Source organism: Ambystoma mexicanum, chromosome 2p, assembly GCF_040938575.1.
Source record: "Ambystoma mexicanum isolate Mex_15411 chromosome 2p, UKY_AmexF1_1, whole genome shotgun sequence".
Lineage (NCBI taxonomy): Eukaryota > Metazoa > Chordata > Amphibia > Caudata > Ambystomatidae > Ambystoma > Ambystoma mexicanum.
In genome coordinates, this window is record NC_090923.1 from 1,054,650,471 (window position 1) to 1,054,672,662 (window position 22,192).

Consider the following 22,192-nt stretch of genomic DNA (forward strand, 5'->3'; position numbering starts at 1 on the left):
TATTCTCTCCAATTCTATCTCGCTCATGTCACCTGTCTCTCTCTTTCTCTACCCTAGTTTCTCTACCTCCTATTCTGGCTCTCCCTCTTATTCTGTCCTATTTTGTCTCCCCCTCACATTCTGTCTTCCCATTGTTCTGTCCTTACCTCCTATCCTGCCCTGTTTCCCTCCTTTCTATTCTTTTGTCCCTCTCCTTCCTATTCTGTTTCAACTGCCTACTCTGACCTCTTCAGTCTTTCCCTCCTATTCTGTCTTTCCTTCCTATTCTCTCTCCCTCCTATTCTGTCTCTCCCCCTGTTCGACATATGCCTCCCAGTCTGTCCTGCCCCACTATTCTGACCCTCCTACATTTCCATCCCTCTCACCCATTCTGCATCTCCCTCATATTCTGACCTATTCTGTCGATCCCTCTTATTCACACTGTCCCTCACTCCTATTCTTTAATTTCCTCAAATTGTGTTCCTCCCTTGCATTCTTTCCTTTGCTGCTTTTCTGTCATTTCTTCTCATTTTGTTCCTCTCTTGCATTCTGCCCCTCACCCACATTCTGTCCTTCTCTGGCCTTAAGTTCCTTCCTCGCATTCTCTTGCTCCCTATTTTCTTTCCTCCTATTCTACTCTGGCTCTAATGTTCTCTCTCTCACTCCTGTTCTCTATCATCCTCCTTTCTTCTATATTTTATGCTTACCCCCATTGGTTTCTCTCGGAATCCTGCTCTCAAGCTCAAATCTCCTGTACCCTCTGTGTCTTCTGCTTTCTGGGGCGCGGGTATAGGGCACAGTGCATAGTGCCTGTCTTGATAGCCAGCAACAAAAAAGAATGTCTTACGTACTGTGTTTATTACTTAAAATGTGATCCAGAGGACGAGACTTAATTCTAATGGCAGTGTTTGCAGCAAGACAAAAGGTAGAGCAGCAGCTAATTGTTTTCAACCTGTGTAACTCATGCATCCGCAGGAATGTCACTATTCCCCACCAGTGGTGCACACCCCACAGTTTGAAGACCACTGTTCTAAAGGGAGAAAGGAGTAGAGAGTTAGGCTAAGGAGTAGGCTTGGGCAATAGTTAAGTTTGCTGAGCACAAGGGTGGAGATTAGAGTTTCTGCAGAGTAGTTAGCAAGAAAAGTACAGATTTTCAGAATTTTGAGGAGGTTAATACACACAGCAGAGGCAGTGGAAGTGATGAATTGTTTCAGTCAGAGATTGCTATCAAAGAGGACCCCAAAATTGGAATCCTTGGCAGAGGGAGGAAGCAGCTCAGGTAGGAAGGAGATAGGAGAGGGGAGGAGAGTGAATGGATAGCTGCTGAAGCCACGACAAATATTATTTCCAATTTTTAGAGAGGGGAGGATGAGGCAGCCGAGAACCATCTAGTGAGAAAATGGAAGTGAGACCGCTTGTAATCCTTTTTGAGATGGCTGAGGTGAAGTGAAATCTGAGAGTCTTCAGCAAAAAAGTGATAGTGAAAGCCAAAAGATGAGATAAGTCTAGAGGGTGAGGAGCAGAGGTCCAAAGAATGGTCCTTGGGCTATGGCGACAGGAAGTGGGATGGGGTCAGATGTTTGTGAGTTCCAGGAGATTTTAAAGTATCGACCTTTCAAATAGGAGGAAATCCAGTTGAGAGCAGATTTGTGAAACCCAAGGTCTGGGCAGTGAGGAGGAGAGAGGAGTGGTTGACAGTGCTGAACTGGCAGAGTGTAAAAGAGAGTTTTGGAGTGGTGAGCATCGGAGAGATCATTTGGAGGCATGCATGAGTTCAGTCTTGGTGGAGTGCTTACTACATAAGTGATAATTAAATGTATCCTCAAGGCCATTATCCTCAAAGTTGAAGACAACCCGTTCAAAGACCTTTGAACAATGGGTAAGGAGGGAAACGGGGCAAACGTTTGCTGGGATTTTTGTGTTAGAAGAGGGTCTCTTCAATAGGAGTAAGACAGTTGCAGTTTTGATGTATCAAGGAATGGTATAGCTGAGCGAGAGATAAAAGAGCACAGATAAATAAGGGCACGTTGGTGAGACAAAGTCTTTGACCATTTTGGTAGAAAAGGCCCAAAAGGAGCACCAAATGGTTTGGCACTCAAAAGGATGGGTGTCAAAGAAGAAACAGAGAGTATAAGAGGTAGGGGGAGAGGTTGAGGAAAGAATGAGGGTTAGGAGGGAGCGATAGGAGGGTTGTGAGAGTGTCATGAATTTTAGAGATTTTAGAGAAAATGTTGTCATTAGCAGAAAGGGAGGAGGCGATAGATATGGACTTGAAAGTTGTGAGCAAAGATTGGATAGTAGAAGTTTTCAGGGGTGATTACGAAGGGACGAGTTTATGTTTGTGAATTAGGCAGAATTTGGCAGAGTTCAGTGCAGACGTAAGGGCATCAAGAATGTTTTTGTAGGCTCGGAGTGGGATACAGGTCTACAATGTGTGCCTGCCTCATAGGTTGCAGCACATGTTTGTTTTGAGGGTCTGAGTTTCAGAGGTGATCAAAGGTTGAGGAAAGGCATGGCCATGTGTGAATGTATGAGCAGGATAGTTTTGATTGAATGGAGTTATAAATGCATAGTGAAAGTCAGAAAAAGAACTGTCAATGGAAGAAGCATGACTATGAGAGGGAGACAGGAGAGAGGTCCTCACGTCAGCTGGGTAAGGGGGAAGGGAGTCCTGCCTGAATTTCCTGTTAGTCATTGAAGAGGAGAGAGGAGGAGTAGAAGGTGGAGAGACTGGCATGTTAAATTGAACAATAGAGTGGTCAGAGGAGTCGGTGGAGAGGTCAGAGCAAGACATTGAATTTGAGAGAAGGACAAGGTCAAAACAGTTCCCACCAGAGTGAGTAGGCTTGTTGTGGAGGGTTTAGAGCAACTGGTTAGATACGAGGGAGTTGAATTCAAGGCAGGTTGATTCAGAGGGATTAGGAACCTTAAAGTCCCCAGAACGACAATTGGATGTTGGTAGGAAGTTACTCAAGAAGATTCAGATCAGGGAGAACACGCTTAGAGGGTCAGGGGTTAATGTAGAATCAGAACATTGAGAGTAGGAGGGAGGAGATGAATTGTAGCATATTCAAAAGAAGAAGTGATGTCATAGAGGAGTAGAGAGGCAGCGTTGAGGGCCTTGTGTCTAAGTAACTCCACACTGCCGCCATTCCCAATAGGTTGGGGGAAGTTGGAGAAGGTAACAGAGTCAGTGTGGTGAGCTACTAGTGTAGCAGAGTCAAGAGAGATCCAGTTTTTTGAGATAGCAAGAAGTGAAAGTTGAGGGTGATAAGAGTTGAAGGGGTCAGTTATGTAGGAGGACTTGTTACAGAGAGATATTGCATTCCAGAATCCAGGTGAACGAGTGATAGGAGGTGATAAAGAACAGCAAGTGTTGTGTGGTAGGTGCAGGGGATAGATGAGGTTAGAGATATTGGGTGAATAGGAGCACTTTGTTTGAGGGGTGGAGAAGGGGTGGAAGCAGATGGGGAGGCCAATGAGTGAGGCAGAAGTTAGACTAGACTGAGTTGAGGCTAAAAGCTATAAGCAAAGGAAATAAGAAGAGTGAGTAGAAGGAGGAATGAGGGTAATTTACGGTGCATAACAGAGGATCAAAGAAATAGGCAAATGAGGATAATGAAGAAAGAGTGCAGCCCAAGAGGGTGAGGGTAACAGGGTGAACGGAAAGGGAATCGGTGGATGGTTGGCTGTGAATATGAAACTGGTTTATTTGCATTTCAAAAGAAACAATACACAAAATGCCATTTTAACATCTCAATATCTAATGCTTATCAAGTGGAAGGAAACGGAGGGAGAAAAAAGGGAACAATCATACATATAAATTAAACAACAAGAAACCTGAAACCACCACCAAATGTCAAGGACTGCAATGGGTGAAATACATGGTTAAAATATCCACATAAATATATAAAATAAAAATGTAGACTTATGTTAATTTGGACTGCTCTCTCGTCTAATTCATTGTCTAAGATAGTCTTTTTAACCTACATTTAGGAAACTGCTCCAAGGTTTATAAAAAGAAAATGTAGACTTATCTTGAGTCGGAGTGTTCTCTCATTCAATTCATTTTCTACGATAGTCTTTTAACCCATATTTAGGAAACTGTTCGAACGTTTATCAAATATCTTTTCTTTTTTTTGCAAGTTCAACATAACTCTTTCAATATTGCAGATTGAGTACATTGCTGACATCCACTTGTCATTTGTTGGTGCCTCAGTTGATTTCTAGCTCCGTATGATTAACTTTTTTGCTATCATTGATGCCTTCAAAATCTATCTTTCAGTTCTGTATCTTCTCCCAGAATCATTGTTTCGAACCAAACGAAATACTCTATCATCCTTCAGCACCTTGTTCAGCACTTCCGTGATCCCAGACCAAAAAGATCTTATTCTGTGACATTCCCAGAGCATATGCTCCAGAGTACCTCTCAAATGACTACAATCCCAAGCATGCATCAGTTTGATTCAGCCCATGGCTATATAAGCGATCTAGAGTCCAGAAATCTCTATTTAAAATCTTGACTTGTCTAGCTCGCTCACCAATGTTCATGGACATTCTTGGGATATTTTTGCATAGTGCTTCTCATCATTGTGGTGTCATCTTTTCTTCCAGACATAAGGACCTTGATTGCAACAATCAGTAATTTCCTTTGGTAGAAGCATTAAAAGATATACCTTTGATGCCATATGATCTTGACCTCCTATGGTTTTCATAAAGTTCAACAGATCAGGTGAGTCAAGTTCTTCCAGGTTCACAGCAGATCTGACTTTCCTGTATTCTCCATATCGACAACCTCTAATTTCAAATGTTGCCTTTAATCCTTGAAAAAATATCCATGAGCCTCTATCAAATAGGTCCTCTATTGTCTTAATCCCTGCCATAAACCAGTCAGGCCAAATTTTTATTTTTGACCGCAGGATTGAACCTAATTGATGAGGAACCAATCAGTCCTGGTGACACATTTAGGGAGGAGGCCATTCCATGCCAAGTTAATCTCAAGAAGTCAGTCAGTGTAGATCTCGAGCCCCATCCTTTGTTTGTTGTGGACAGGAGAGCTGAAGGATGTCACCCTTTTTAATCCCTTACCCACTCCCCATATATATATAGTTACTAAAAAGTCAGCGTTTTCTGTATTTAAGTTTTGTAAAAATGTTGTTCATTATTTTTTATTCATTAACATTACTGGAAACAGTGAAATGCCTTCTAAACCACAATACTTACATTTATTTGGTGGTGATATATCACCCCACGCCCCCCAAGTTATCCAACAGAGTTTGTAGAGGTTTTTGCAGACCATATACTCCACCTATTTTCTCTGTGTTCAGAATTAATTGTCTTGGGTGACTTTAATATTCACCTGGACAAGGCTTCCTCTCATGCATCTCAACCTGGTAAACTGTATGTTCGAATGCGGTCTGTCCCAACATGTGAAGTTTTTAACACACCTAGCAGGACATACTCTCAATTGTATTTTTGGTCAATCTAATCAGGTTGTGATGAGAGAGCAATTATTTTTGTCCTAGTCTGATCATGTGTTTAAACCTTTTGATCTCAAGACTTCCAATTTGATAATTAATAAACCAAATCAACACTCCTCAATTATGATCGGGAAATGGTCTAAGGTATCTTGAGATAATTTTGGTTTGATTTGCCAAAACCTTTCCCAATCATTTCCAGATCACTTAGGCCATGATCTACAGGATGTTTCGAAATTATTAACAGCATTTACTGACTCATTGCAACAGATAGGAAACCTTCTTGTCCCCGCGAAAATGAGATTGATAGGGAAAATCTCAAAATCTACTAAGCCATGATATAATGACCAGGAGAAGGAGGCAATACAATGCTGTTGCCAGTTAGTAAGGGCACGGAGAAAGGCATGAGTTGAAAATCTTAGATTTTCCTAATCCCAAATGGTGTAGATATATGTGCGCCTCATAAAACAGGCAAAACAGGCCTATTTCTCAAATCAGATTTTAACCAGTCCTGATAGAAGTAAAGAGCTGCTCAGAGTTCTCAGTGAACTAGGCATCCCAGCTCCCCTGATCCATGCAGCTCCCTGTCTCAAATGTTCTGTGAGAATCTAGCCAAATTCTTTGATGATAACATCAAATCTATCTGTTCCTCTTTATCTTTATCTTTACTGATGCTGCCTTTTCTTGTTTCACATAAAAATATAAAAATATTATTAGTCATAAATAGTCCATAATCTTTGATTCTTGTTCCACTATATACAAGGCAGACTTACTCAAATTAATTGAGACTCATCATCCTTCAGGCTCTCCTCTTGATCCTTGCCTAGACAGAATTATGAAACAACTGAGATCTTGTGTAATTTCCGATCTATGTCTCATCCTGAATTAATCGCTGAAAGTGGGATAAGTGGCCTGACCCCTTGGAGATTTTCAATGGCCAGTTAAGTGTACTGAACCACATCCTAACTAAGACCACTAGTTAGAATCACTCAAAGAATCAGAATCCATAGGGTAGCCCATACATTGCACTTGGAAGAATTTTGAGGGTAGTCAATGTATTGGACTTTGAAGTATTTCGAGGGTAGCCAATGTATTGCATTGAGACACATTTTGAGGGTAGTCAATGTATTGCACCTAGAAGAACCCTTAGGGTAGCCCATATACTGCGCTGAGAAGAATTTAGAGGTTTGCCAATGTATTGCACCTAGAAGAACCCTTAGGGGAGCCCATATACTGCACTTAGAAGAATTTGATGGTAGCCAATGTACTGAATTTAGCTGAATTTTGAAGTACACAGTGGCCCTCATTACGAGTTTGCCGGTATCCCGCCGATAATTCCAGCGAGATACTGGCACACTCCACTTACCGTCTCCACTCCCTGATATCCTGGTATTACTGGCATATTACGGGTGGCGCAAAACTGGTAAGTTCCCATTCCCATGGAGTCCTACAGTACTCCATGGGATTGGATTTACTGAATCACCGGCACCGGCATTACCGGTTATCTGCCGGTTGGGGCCTGATCTACCGGCAAGTCAGGCCTGCAGAGAGATCCGTGGCCTCTCCTAGCAGACCTGTGCTTTGCCTGTCCGTAGAAAATGCTGTTGCCGGATTTACCTGTATTGTTCCTGGACCGGAAAAGTTTTCATTAGGCTGACTGTATTGATTAGAGTACTGCTGCTCTCTGAATCCTGCCTCTGTGTTGAATGCATTCTACACCCTAAAGCTTGCCACTTTACTAATCACCCCGGCTCCGACTTCTCTCCCACATACCTCCCAAATATCACACATGCCCTCAAGCTCCATCCAAACTGCACACAAAACACACAAAACACACATCCACCACAACAAACGCCTGCAAACAACAAACAATGCCAGACACTGGGCCTTACCCCTCCGGACACAGCAAGCCAGTGCACACATGTAAAGCACACTTAGAAAGCATATAGGCACAAATGGCGGTTTCTCCTGGTTCTGCAAGCATCAACAGATGAGCACATCCTCTATCCTATCTCTCTTTGCTCACTAACTCACCCCGCCCTCTTTTTTACAGAACCACGTGAGCACTTGGAGACTATGCAAATGTTAATGGTGTGCGGTATAAGTCATATTAACATAACAGAACCACTAAAACCTATGCACCACTGAAACTTCGACGTGAAAAACAGAAGCCTTATACACACAGGAACTCATTGACAGCAAGCACTCCATTTGCAGTAAGGAAACAAAGCCTTCATCATCTTGAGAGACCTCAGCTCAGCATAGAGTATACTCATCACCACAGCCAAAGCAAATAACTATACAACAACTATCATGGAAGCATCCAACACGAGAAGAATGATTTTCCAAGGCATAAATCATTTTGTTAGCCCTCTGCCAGACCCTGCCATACAACAATCCACTGACAGATGCAATACCATCAACAACTTCTTCACAGACAAGATAGACAAGACAAGACAACACAATGACAGCTCAAAACATACCACCAGCAACCCACCCACACCACTCCGAAACATACCAAGATGGACCAAATTCAGGACAAATATGGAAAACCTGACAATTTCTCTCATAGTCCTCAAACTCACCAACTAAAAAGGCACCCATTTCCAAATTCTCCTTTGTGAAAATCATCAAAGCTGAAGCAGACACACAACTTCTCAATGTCATCAACGCATCCCTTGCAAAGGGCACCTTCTCAGATACACTGAAAATCGGACTAATCCTACCCCTGCTAATTAAACCACCACTCGACCCCGGTGATGTGACCAACTATTGCGCCTTCACACATCTAAATGTCCTTAACAAAGTACAAGTCAGTTATTTTGTCTTTATTTTGACTGTTTAGCCATAAATGATGTTATTTTATGTTATGATATCCTCAATTTATACTGCACCCTTCACCACCGCAGTTGTTTTACGGCAACTGGCCATGTCTGAAAGGTGGTATATTGTGATCCTGTCAGAGTGTCTCCAGACCATAGTCTGTGGAAAGCAAGGGGGTCAGAGTTTGGAAGGAGATGATAGGAAAGATAAATTAATCAACATAAAGACCAAAATCAAAGAGGAAAAACAATTGGGATGAGTGGGAGGGGATATGGTTGTTAATATTTGCATGTGTGTTTCTTAAATGGGAAAATATATTGAAAAACATGGGTGCCGAACTCAGGAGAGTACAGCTTAGTTTAGAACAGAGTTTTGTTGTGATGGAAATAGCTCGACCCAATGAAGCATAGCACTAGATGTAGTTAGTTGGTGGGTGGTTAGATAATGGACTTGAGATGTGCTCATGCGGTCTCTTGCAATGTGGAAGCTTTCACCAGTGTGACAAATTGTCCTGAATGAAGCATAGAGTCTTGTTCCTACTTTAAGGTTTTTTTTTTATCATTATAGCACTCAGTAGAACTATTATGTGGTTTTTTAAAGGTTTGCATAGCAGACAGGCATTGGTTGTAACACAAGAGGCGTACCGAATGGAAAAGGGATCTGGGAAGGTGGTGCTTGGGCTGTCCCTCTCTCTCCCCCAACTCCCCTGGGATTCCCACCATAGCCCAGGCATCGGAGTCCCTGGTTAGTTTGCACAGCACAGTAACCCCTACCATCTGTTTGCTATCTTGCTCTAAGACGGAGTCCCTGAGATGCTGGCTATCTATTTCCTTCAGGGACTTCCTACCTACTTTTATGCTTCCATAGATGTTAGTTCTAGAGGATGAAGTATTTGTGCCTCCTGATCTTCTCGCCCCGTTTCTCTTTATACTACTCTTCCCCTTCACTCCTCAAAGCTACAAAATGCATCCACATCCTCTTCTTCTCACAACTCTTTTAGATATCAGTACATTTTCTCCCACAACTCACTCATCTACTCTCTACTTTCTCGACACTTCTGCTATTCTTCCTACTCTACCACTACTAAAACTACTTCATGTATTACTACTATCCCTCTGGTTACCCCCTCTCTCTACTACGACCACAGAATCTACTTCGTCTATCCCCCTAATATTATGCTCTATACGGCTACTACTGTCTTTTATCTTCTATCTTCTCCCTACTACTATCATCTCTATTACTTATATGCTCTCTTTACTGCTACTATCTCCTCACCACTGCTAGTGTTCTTCCCACTACTACTCCTACTGCTCCTCCCCAAGCCACGAAAATCCTGGATATGGTGCCCTGCTCATCCCATCACTACACGCTCTAACTACTCTAATCCCTCGTCTGGTAAGCTAGCTCAGTGGGTTGAGTGCTCACTGCTGCGAACTGTGTGTGAGCTGCAGGTCGCAGGTTTGAATCCTGGCAAAGCCAACTCACCCTTTCATCCTTCCAAGGTAGATAAATGAGCACCAACTTTCGTTGGGTGACATTATATGTATATATGTTCTATGTAAAGCTTGTAAGCGCAAACATTATATAATTAACACATCATTATCATCCCAGCCTCACTTCTCTAAAGACCCAACTGCTTGTAACCCTCTCTAATTGCCTCACTCCCTCTCACACTAACTACGACAGTCACTACTCTACTACTATCTCCCACGCTATCCTCAGTCTTTCTCTTTCTCTTTCACCTGCTAAATTCGACCCTCATTACCCCCTGTACTACAGTACACTATGGCACTGACAGCACTGTCTCTAAAATACCTCACATTTTCAAATCCTACCTCTTCAACACTCTGCTCCCCCATCCTTCCACCACCTGGTCTCTTGGACCCTCTCCATCTCCGCCTGCGACCTCACCCATACAACCCACACTCTGCCACTGCCTCTTCTTATAGTGTAGGGCTCTGTATGCAGTGACTGTATCACCTCCCAATTGGTTGCTGTGCTCAGCTGATCTCCTGCACTAATCAATACCTGCCTTTTCCCCAGAAAAGGGAACCCATCCAGCATGGTTTTGCAAGCAGTTTGGTGTTTCTACGCCATGCTGTGTTCATTGTTCTGTCTGCAGGGTGAGTAGCCTGCTTCTCTGGTGGGTTGGATGCTGTTTGGTGGTGGTGCCAGTTCACAATATGCTGGGATTGCTGTAATTCTGTGATTCTGGTTATTTAGATCCAGTCTGGGTTTTCCTGGCTGCCTGCAAGGAGAGTCTGGGATTTGTGGTTCTGAAAAAACAAAAGAGAACTGTGGCAAGCAACTGCACTTGGAGGCATTGAGATTGTGAGTGGCATCAGTGTGGTCATAAAAGACACAAGGTGTTTTTTTTTCAAGGACCGTTGATCCCCCCAACTTCCACTTTGCATACCAGGGGCAGGGTTTGTTTTGAGTTTTGTTTTTTAAAGCCTCCTGCTCCATGCTGAGAAGGGTCACTCTCCCCCCTCACTCGCTTTGACACAGTGAAGACCCTGACTCTGTCACAAAAGTTTGCACAGAACAATTGCTGTATCAAAGGAGAGTGCTGGGTTTGCCAAGTCAGCTGGCAGAAGTGTTGGCACCAAGAATTGGACATGTATGCCTGGGGAGAACAAGAACTCTTCAACCTGTTCTTCAACTGCTTGCTTTCCCTCTGTTTTCAAAACAGCCACGGTCATCCTCTCCTAAAAAAGCAAGTGGCTGACCCGAACCTACCGGCTAACTTTTGCCCTGTTTCTCTCCATCCGCACTACTCTAAAGTGCCCGAAATGTGTGTGTTCAACCGTTTTACCAATTACTTTCACATCCACAACCTTCAAGAACCTCTACAAGCAGGTTTCCGCTCCTGTCACTCCACGGAAACTGCTCTCGTGAATGTGTCCAACTTCATTGCCTCTTCTAAGCACCCCAACCTATCCTCTATCATATGTTCCCATTGCCCTGTCTGCTGCCTTTGACACTGTTGATCACTCTGATCTCCTTAATACTCTCCTTCTTCTTGGGATTCACGATCAAGCCCTTGCCTGGATTGAATCCTACCTTGCACCTCACCAATTCTCTGTCTCCTGAAGCAACAACGCCTCTCAACTCACTCCTCTAACTGTTGGTGTTCCACAAGGCTCTCTCTTGGGTCCACTCCTCTTTACACTCTACACTTCTGCTCTTGGGGAAAAAATCTCCTACTTTTGGTTCTCATACCAATTCTGTGCGGATGACACCCAGATCTTTGTCTCTTTTTCTGTACTCTCCTCTAATCCCTCTGTCAAAATGTCAATTTAAATGTAAATATTGGATGGCTTTGGACTCTCTGATGTCAAACTCTACTCTCCTCTTTCCTGGCAAAATCTCTCTCGCATCTCTTCTTCTGCCTATGCAATTACTCTCCCCTACTCTTCTTCACCTAGACACCTCATAATCATCTATGACCCTTCTCATTCCTTCTCTACTTTTATCTCCAATACTAGAAAAGCAGCTCGCTCTCCCTACTGAATATTAGGAAAATCAGGCACCTCCTTCCTATCAAAACTGCCAAGCATCTCTTAACCACTCTTGTCTTTTCTAAACTGGACAACTATGCTGGCATCCTGTTTGGTCTCTCCATCTATGCTTTCTGTCCTCTCGACAAGATCATTAACTTCGCTACCAGGACTCTCTTTGAACTCCCTCACTTCACACCTACTTCCTCGTACCATCACCAGGATGGATGGCTGAAGATGCAAAACAGGGCCAGATTTCAATGTCTTCTCCTGGTTCACAAATCTATTCAAGGTGAAGCACCACTATATCTATCCTCCTCTTTCCAACTCTACAAGTCTTGTAATCTCTGCTCTGCCTTCCTGACTCCCCCTGTGGCTCCTTGACCTCCCTGTGCTTGCTCTCGCTTCCTATCATTGTCTCTTCTTGCTCCACTTACATGGAATTCTCTTCCCCGGACTTGCGAGAAACAGTCCACACGGATTTGTTCCAAACCTAACTAAAAGCCTACCTCCTCACCTCAGAGTTACCCTGTTAACGTACCTCTGATCTCCCTGCTAGCTAAACATATTCCCTTGCCTGTAACCTGCCTCTTTCCCTCACTTCCTCTGCCACCACTCAAGCATTTCATCTAAATGGTCACATCCCAAGCACAGGTGACCATACCGCCGAACCTGCACTTAAAAATGTCCAATGTTGGTTGTCCTTAATCTATGCATGTGCACTTATGTATTGCCCCCGGTGACTGTTCCATTTACTCCCCTCCACAAACTGGTCCGAATGTCCCTAAAACTCACCCCATTGGAAGAAGCTCACTGCTTCCCATCAAATCTGATTTATTATCTATTTTACGTTCTTTTGTGATCAAAAGAGCATTGTTCCTCCAGTATATAAATAAATGAATAAATAAATAAAAGAAAACTTGTGTCCAGTAAGCTATGAAAGCTGAAAGCTATGAGCTAGATATAATTCAGATAGATAGTAGTAAAGTAAAATGTTACTTTTACAATTTAACAGGGAACTTGATATTACTCATGCATTAAAATTGTCAATTACTGCCCGATGCTGGTGTACGGGCATAATATCCTGAGCAACCAAAAAGTTTCTCAGTTTCAAACTAAGCGCCATTTGACGCATATATTTGAACCATGGAAGATTACCTGTGCCGGGTAGTGAAAGAAAATCCTCAATCCCTTCCCAAAAGCGCTGCAAGGAGGGATTCCTCCTAGTGATATGATATGATATGATTTGGGATTTATAACGTGCCTATAGTCAAGCGTTTAGTAACTGTAAGCGTTAATACAAAACCAAAATAATAATCGTTTCACCTTTAAATCATACCAAATACCCCTTAGGCCCAATTCGAATTTCAGAGCCTTTTTAAGGCTACTAATAGGAAGATTAAATAATGATGTAATACTGTATTTTTGCCCTTCACCGGAGCATCCACCTTTACAATGCTCCACGCCGCAGCACCGTAAGTGGCAGCAGCAAGGGCCTGGTCTCAGTAAACCTTCAAGGTGGGCTTTCCCACCAAAATAAATAGATAACCTTCCTAATTACCTTCCCTTGTCTAGATAATGTAGGAGGACATTTATTGAAATAAGAACACCTGGAACCTTTTGAGCTTAACCATAGGTGTCTGCAATTCCAATTTTCGCCTGCAGGATTACCAACCCAGCTTCTGCCCCCGAGACAACTCAGAGACCACCACTAGGCACGTTATTCATGATGCTCTACAAATCCTGGCCTAAGGTGACTCCTACTTACCTCCGCACCTCTCTGAGCTGCCTTCAATATTGTTAACCATGAAGCCCTCTTCAACAATCCCACCACACACCTGTGCTTTGATGGAACAGTCCTGCCTGCCGTTTTATTTTGTGCTTTTTTCTGCATCTTCCCCAATCAGAAGGAGGGCCAGTGTGTTTGATTTGAGAGCTGTGCATTGGTGCTACACATTAGAAATTTAATTTAAGGAAGGGCATATTTAGGCGGGGCGTGGCCTGGTGCGCTTGGAGTGAGGAGGTGCTAACCTGCGGCTCCGGCCGAGATCCTGTAAACAGATCCTGCACTGGCGGTTAAACGACGCCACAAACAATACTAAAGACATCCAAGAGAAGCCAAAGGGATTCTACACACAACCGCAACAAATCCGGAAGAAATCTGACCCGAAAAGGAGGTGCAAACCTCTGCGGGCTACTCCCCCCTGGGTCCCAACAAAATGGCGGATGGTACCCGGTGCTGGAGATAGAAGAGGGGGAGGGGCGGAGCAGACCTGACTCAATAGAACGAGAAGCCGCCTGAGAACGCCTGAATACAGGCAGAAAAAAACAGAGCTGGACCAGCTTATTAGACGCTCTGCGGTGTAGACCGGGCTGATATAAAGGAGCGTTCCTACAGCTCCATTACAGCGCTGGCGGGAAGCCTGCCCTGACCGGGCCGCCCTGAGGAGCTGAGGAATCAGCGGGACCCCCGGCGCCGGGTGGGCCCCGTGGGGAGCAGAGCTGCTGAAGGAAACAGGGGCTGATCCACCTAGGAAGGAGCAGGCGGACCGGAGTACCAGCACCCCGCTGGGCTAGCAGAGAAGACCACAGAGACCCTCGAGTGCCTGACATGAGGAGGAGCGGCGAAGAGGGACAAGGAGCAACAGACCCCGATGTGAGGTACCAATGGATCGCTGAAGAGACGCCAGCATGGGAAGTGAGGGCTGGCGCCGACACAAACGCTGAGTTGAGCTGGGTGAAAAGCACGAGCAGCTGCACTACGCGGGGGATGCGAGGGACAGAACCACAATAGGACTACTAAACTGGCTAAGTGAGATAAAGATTAGAAAGAGCACACCTGCGCTCACGCTTGATCCTGGACCTGACAGATTGGCCATAATCCATATGGCCATGCAAACTGAGTAATCCTGAACCCACAAACTAATCTTGGAGAGGCCACATAAACATACAGGAGACACGCTACAGCAGCGCGAGACACTATGAGCACTGAGCTGCTCCTAACAAACCTATAGCCTGGAAAGTAAACAACGGCCTAGCAATAAACACCAATGCAGTGCAGGCCTAACCTGGGGTATGACCACAGTCAAACAACGCGTAACCTAAGGCACAACTGAGCAGTGGTCAAGACAACACTGATGACCCCATGGGAGCGGAAGATAATGATAAGCACCCAACCATTAGCGGACTAACACAATAACGCCAGGCTGGAGGGATAAGGAACAGGAGACAGACCTCAGCAAGCAACACGCAACACGTAGATAACCCAGAACACCTAGGCTGGGAGGCTGCTGACACTAAGTTGATTAGATCTGGGAGTGAAGCCAAGCCTCGAATATTGCTTCGAATTCCTGGCAAGTCCACAACTGAAATTAAACCCACAGCTATCACGCATATAGAGGACGCTGAGTAAACCTCCCCAACTACCATACCTAGACAAGGCCTCTCCAAAATAATTATCCACAGCACCTATTCCACCCCGTGCAGCACTTCGTCCTGATGAAGGCCGTACATATGCTGGGACATAATTGGTCCACCTAAACGGCCGAAACACCTTGGTGTAGACGCACCCCGAACAACAGTGCATTGTCACTGTCCACTACCAATTGTCAATTCACAAACCCCTTTTTTTGTCTGTTGTTGCTTACTTTGTCTAATTGTGTTGTTTTATACTGAAGTATATGAATCACCATAACAAACTATGTATTTTGATTGAGTTTGTGTTACATACACGACTGTTGTGTCAAACTATGTGACCCCATGTGTTTGTAAATATATCCTATAAGCCTGTACGGTTGGTTTCATTAAACCGTGTGATGTTATGTTGTTTGGAGAACTATTCACTCTATGTTGATTTTTACAACTGCATAGATAAACAAACTATTATTTTCTCCAAACAACAAAAAAAGTGAGTTTCTTTCTTTTTCTCCTTTAATGCAGAGGGTAATAAGGGGTGAAACAGTGTGTTTTCATTAGAGCACTCATCTTTGTACCTATTCAATTGTAATTTTTGTCTTAAAGTAACCCTCCTGGGTAGAATAGGTCCATAACCAGGAGCCCATTTTTTGAATCTCTCCAGATACCTACTTGCGAATTGCCAACTCACCATCCAAAATCAAAGGGAGGGCATCCATAATGGACTCCTTTGCCGCAACCAAACCCCGCTCACCAATGCAGTTAACGACGGCAGAGCCTGAGACCCAGAGAAATGAGGAAGGTGAAAAAAAGGACCACCAGGATAGACGAAGTAAAAGCTGACATGTAATTGATATGGCAAGATGCACGCAACCTAGCAGAAAGAGTCACTACTACTGAAGCCACGCTACAAGAGACGACCGAATCCACGACAGAAATAAAAGCTAAGGTGGCAGAGCTAGAAAAGAAAGTAGCAATGCTGGAGGCAAGGTCTGACAACGCATAGGGACGGGCTAGACGCAGCAACATCAGAATACTGGGAGTACCTGAAGGACAGGAAGGCCCAAATCTGACCAGATATGTAGAATCACTACTACAATAAGAAATAGGAGCTGGCCGGCTGTCGCAGGGATTCACGGTGGAAACAGTGCACCGATCCCTCCAAAAAAGACCACCACCGGGCTCATATCCCCACCCGATAATGGCGAAAATACTCAACTTTCAAGATAAAGAGGTGATACTCAGACACTCGAGGGAAGTAGGAGTGATAGAACGAGATAACTAAAAAATTACAATATATCCTGATTACACACCGGTGGTGCAGAAGGCACGGATCCTTTGTTCCAATTAAGGGGCGACTCTGAAAACCTGAAATATATGCAAATTAACAAGGGGGTCCTGGAAGTCTCTCTGCCAGACATTAGTCCTGGTTACGAGAGACTTACCCAGAGTCTTTAGCTCACTATCTTTCACAGAGAAGAAATATCCCAAACATATCAGTCTTTGTCCTGCCCTGGGGCAGTCCAGCACCAAAATGCTAGGCAATTCTCCTCTGAACAAGAGTACCAACAGAAACCCCAGACACGTGTTTCGGCCTGGTTGGACCTCATCAGTAGGGTGGATCTATGCCTCTCTAAGAATAGTGAGCAAGGGGTCCACGTCTGGATTCCCTTAGTAATTTAGGGCTGAGACCCAAAGTTACTTAAATATGCGAATTAACCTGGGGGTCTCTGAACAAGAGTACCAACAGAAACCCCAGACACGTGTTTCAGTCTGGTTGGACCACATCAGTAGGGTGGATCTGTGCCTCTCTAAGAATAGTGAGTAAGGGGTCCACGTCTGGATTCCCCTAGTAACTTAGGGCTGAGACTCAAAGTTACTTAAATATGCAAATTAACCAGGGGGTCCTGGGAGTCCCTCTGCCAGCCATTAGTCCTGGTTATGAGAGACTTACCCAGAGTCTTTAGCTCACTATCTTTCACAGAGAAGAAATATCCCAAACATATCAGTCTTTTTCCTGCCCTGGGGCAGTCCAGCACCGAAATGCTAGGCAATTCTCCTCTGAACAAGAGTCCCAACAGAAACCCCAGACACGTGTTTCGGTCTGGTTGGACCTCATCAGTAGGGTGGATCTGTGCCTCTCTAAGGATAGTGAGCAAGGGGTCCACGTCTGGATTCCCTAGTAACTTAGTGTGAAACCCAAAGTTACTTAAATATGCAAATTAACAAGAGGGTCCTGGGAGTCCCTCTGCCAGACATTAGTCCTGGTAACGAGAGACTTACCCAGAGTCTTGAGCTCACTATCTGAAATATATGCTACTTTATCCGTTCAGACTGAAAGTGATACATAAGGGACGAGCTGTGTTCCTAGAAACTTCGGCAGCCGCCACTATGTGGATGGAACATGATAACCTAGCGGATGATGCAGAAGCGACTCCATGAAGCACCCCGGAATTGCAGCAGCTAAATTAGAGAAGACGCAACCTCACTGAACCCTCATAGTAGTAAACCATCACGGAAGCGGCGTACCGCCAGATCAAGATGAGAAAACACACGGCCGTGAAGTGTGCTGTACCTCCCCAATTGAGCACTAAGATCTAACCCATGAAATGACTAGTGCTAGCCTGTTGCTAGCACTAAAACAATCCCGCCGGAAACCCGAGATGGGGCCAGATGGCGAGAGAGCGTCTGAGCGCTGCAAGTTGGAAGCAGCTGCTGGGCGCAACTGTTTGGTCCAAGTTGTTTGTTGTGTTTGTTATAATGTCTTCATACCAAAATACCATGAGAGAACAGGAGATGGGAACAGCATTGAATATGAGGGAGAGAAGGGAACATGACCAAACCAAGCTGTGTTGATGCTGGCTGCACAAGACACAGCAAATTGGGACTTTATGCAAACTAAAAGGAGGGCGCTAACGCTACGATGTCGACACCGCTTAAAGTCCTGACCAGGAATGTGAGAGGGCTGGGTACATACTTGAGAAGGAACCACATTAAATCATTCCTCCAAATTAAGAAAGTGTCAATAGCCCTACTACAGGAAACATACCTCACAGCAGAGGCAATGGCAAAGCTGAAAGAATGCTGGAGAGGGCAGGGGCAAGGGGACAACATACTCTAAATATGCAAGAGGAGTCTACACGTGGGTGAACCCAGGGATACCCTTCCAGATCCTAGGTACGGAGATTGACAAGGATGGCAGATACGTGATACTTTGGGGTGTCATAGAACAAACTAAAATTTGCGTAGTCAATTCCTATTTCCCCAACCATGGAATCCCTGCGCACCTTAGACAGATATGTGCAAAAATAATACATCACAGAGATGGCTTCCTCATCTGGGGGGGTGACTTTAATTGCACAATGGACACAACACTAGACAGATCAGTACCACCACAATACCCGGCAAACACCTCCACCCAATCCCTCACGACAACCATGCTACATCTAGACTTGGTGGATATATGGAGAGCCATGCACCCCACAGGAAAATGCTATTCACACTACTCATCTCCGCATAACGTATATACCAGGATCGACTAGATTTTCATAGACAGGGCCCAGATGCCACAAGTGGAATCTGTGCAATATCTGGGCAGGTCAATACCAGACTATTCACCCCTATTGATGAACTGGTCGATCAGAGACCCTAGACCCCCTATACCTATGTGGACCTCAACGATAAACTGGCTGAATTTCTAAACATCAATCAGGGCAGTGTGAAAAGCTGGGGTACGGTATGGGAATCACTGAAGGTGGTCACTAAAGGGGAAATGATAGCAAGTGCAGGAGGAAAGCGCAATTAGAGCACGAGGAAGAAGAAATTAGACAGCTAGAAACTAACACCAGGGGTAGCAAGGAGGAGGAATTACACTTGAGAGAAGTAAGAAATGCTTGCCAAGACACATGGCGGAGGCTATCTAAATTTGACTATGCTACATACACTGCCAGAGCACACATGGAGGCAGACAGACCAAGCAGATTACGAGCATGGTAATGCAAGAGGGAACACCCAAGACACGCCAAAACTAGCATAAAGGAAGAAGGTGGGATGACACACAAGACACAAAAGGCAATTAACAACACATTTGCAGCCTTTTACTCCACACTGCATGCACACCATACCCCCGTACCACTGACAGAAATCCGTGACACACTAGAGGAGATAGGTCTACCGAAGCTGGCTAAAACACAACAAGAGGCGTTAGATGAAGCCAACAACAGAAGATGTGACTGACGTTATCAAATCCCTAGCCACTGGCAAGACCCCTGGAAGCGATGGACTCCCACCAGAGTTCTACAAGACCTATGAGTCAACCCTGGCCCCAGTACTATATGAAGTATATAACAAAGCGTATGAAACAGGCACACTCCCAGCTAGTATGAGAGAAACACTAATAATACCGATACTTAAGCCCAACAAACCTGCTGAGGACTGGGATTCCTATCGCCCGTTAGCGATGCTAAATTATGATAGTAAAATACTGACCACCATACTGGCCAAGAGATTGGCCAGAATGATAGGGACTCTGGTACACGAGGACCAGAACAGATTTGTCCCAGGACGCAACACGACGGTCAACCTAAGCAGACTCCAACATATCATAGCACATACATCTGGAAGCAAGGAACACATGGCAATACTATCACTAGATGCTATCAAAGCATTTGATTCCATATACTGGGATTGGTTCATAGAAGTATTGAGAGAATTTGGGTTTGGGGAGGGCTTCATATGATGGATTAAGGTACTGTACAACGCCCCTATAGCAAGGGTAAAGATGGGGAAATGGGTATCAGAGGCATCGGCAACCCAAAGAGGCACAAGGCAGGGATGCCCAGGGATGCCCATTGTCGCCTATGTTATACATACTTGGGCTTGAACCCGCGGCAATATACTTCAGGAAACAACTCTTTGACGCGGGGATAAAAGTTGGGGGGAGATACAACATAATCTCATTATATGCTGACGACGTGCTCTTGTAACTGAGGGACCCACATATAAAAGCCTCGGTGGTACTAGTGGTGCTTGAAAATTATGCACGAGTCTCTGGGATAAGATTCAGCAGACAAATGTCTATCACTTTCCCGATAGTGGGGCTCAAGGAAGCGAACGCTGAGGACTTGCCTGCCTGAGGTGGGGGTAAGATGGCAAACAAACAAGTTTAGATACTTGGGAATCAACATCAAGCACACTCCAGAGCTCACACATGAACAAAACACGGAAGTAACGATGCAGAACCTGCACAACTTAATGAAATTCTGGTCCAGGCTACCATTGTCAATGATGGGCAGAGCAGCTATCACCAAGATGATCATACTGCCAGGGTTCCTGTACCACTTCCATAACATATGCCATTACATTAAGCCACCATTCAACGAGACAAGGTGCTTGGGGAATTCTTGTGGGGCCCGAACAGGCATAGGATATCACTGGCAACGCTAACACAACCATACAAAGCAGGGGGCATACAATTGCCTGACCTAGAAAGATACTACCTGGCGGCACAACTAAGCCACATGACTAAATGGCTATCAGATGAAGTCACAGCCGAAACTGGCCTCCTGCAGCGGCTGTTCGCACCTCTACATGTTAAAGAAATACTCTGGAACCCACCAAAAGCCCACCCAGCAACGCCTATGATAGTCAACTTAGGTAGGGGGTAGGAGGGTATGGTCCAGGACCAAATTCCTGGCCAAGCTTCCACACCCCTACTCACCTGATATCCCAATACTCGCGGATGTCTGCAAAACCCAGGCCGACATCTCAATAGCCCGACACTGGGAGAGAACTGGACTATATACCTGGGAAGATATGTACGAAGAAGGAACATACAGAGAATTCGACGCACTTTGCACAAAAGAAGGACTGGCCAAGGGACAATTCCTATGGTACCAGAGGATTAAACATGCAGCCAAGAAAAAGTGGGGTAAATGGCCGGAAGAACCGACAAAGAATCCACTACTCACTGAAATGTACAACTTGAGCAATGGATGGAGGCCCATATCCCGCTTATATAGCCAACTATCGGATAGACCTAACCCTCGCAGCCTAGCCTTGAAAGAGAAATGGGAGAAAGACCTGATGACTAGCATACCCAAAACGGAATGGGAAAGAGTGCTGACGTACCCGAAAGGGGTGTCTAGGAAGACTAGATTTAAATTAATCCAACTGAACGTCCTACACAGGACCTACATGAACCTGAAGCGATTAGCTGGGTTTGGCAGTCACCCAAATTCAAAATGCCCACGATGCAGTGTGGAAGGTACTGGTCTACTGCACATGTTCTGGGAGTGCAACAAGATACAGACCTTCTGGACTAAAATAGAAAATACTTGCAGAAGAGCGGGTATGAACAGATACACCTGGACTCCGACCGAATGCCTCCTGGGAACATACCATCACCTGAGCAAACACAGACACCTAGTGAAACTGATGGACCTAGTTTGCATACTGGCCAAAAGGGCAATAGCTATGACATGGAACTCGCCTACAGGCCCGATATACGAGAAATGAAGCAAGGAACTGGAAAGATGGGCAGAGGCGGAGACCGCAGCCTGGGAAAAGGGAATGGATCGAACAGAGGGTGACATCAGTGTCACGTTCGAAGCATGGAAAGCCCTGCTAAGAGACATGTTCCTGTCGGCCGACGACAAACCCCCTTGAATTTATAAACTGAACTCGTAATGCAAGAGCAGCGGAGCAAAACTCACTTACGGAACCACGCCATTGATGTCCACCACCCCCAAGACAGAGCAAACCACTCCTGCACTTCCCTTCCTAACTAGGAACCTAGAAGAGATCTCGCCTGAGAATCGAAGACAGTTTTTGTTGTTAACGTTATATGTTTGGTTTATTGATGCTCTGAAATATCATGAATGACAATTGATACAGGTTGCAATGAAAGAGCTAATTGTTGTATAATACAAATGCAAATAAAAATATTTAAAATATATATTTAAGGAAGGGCGTATTTATTGATAGCTTTTGTTGTGATGA

At 44.7% G+C, this 22,192-nt stretch overlaps 1 protein-coding gene across 2 annotated transcripts in view; it reads left to right on the top strand.

Annotated features, from left to right (window-relative positions):
• The window catches only part of LOC138567098 (solute carrier family 22 member 20-like), a 376,503-nt gene that overhangs the window by 94,571 nt on the left and 259,740 nt on the right, over window positions 1-22,192 (top strand). The window contains exon 2 of one of the 2 annotated variants that reach the window (XM_069644969.1): window positions 4,594-4,711. The exons of the other annotated variant lie outside the window; for it this stretch is intronic. The gene's annotated coding sequence lies outside the window, so the exon portion shown is untranslated. The remainder of the gene's footprint in view (window positions 1-4,593; window positions 4,712-22,192) is intronic. 2 annotated transcript variants of the gene reach the window in all.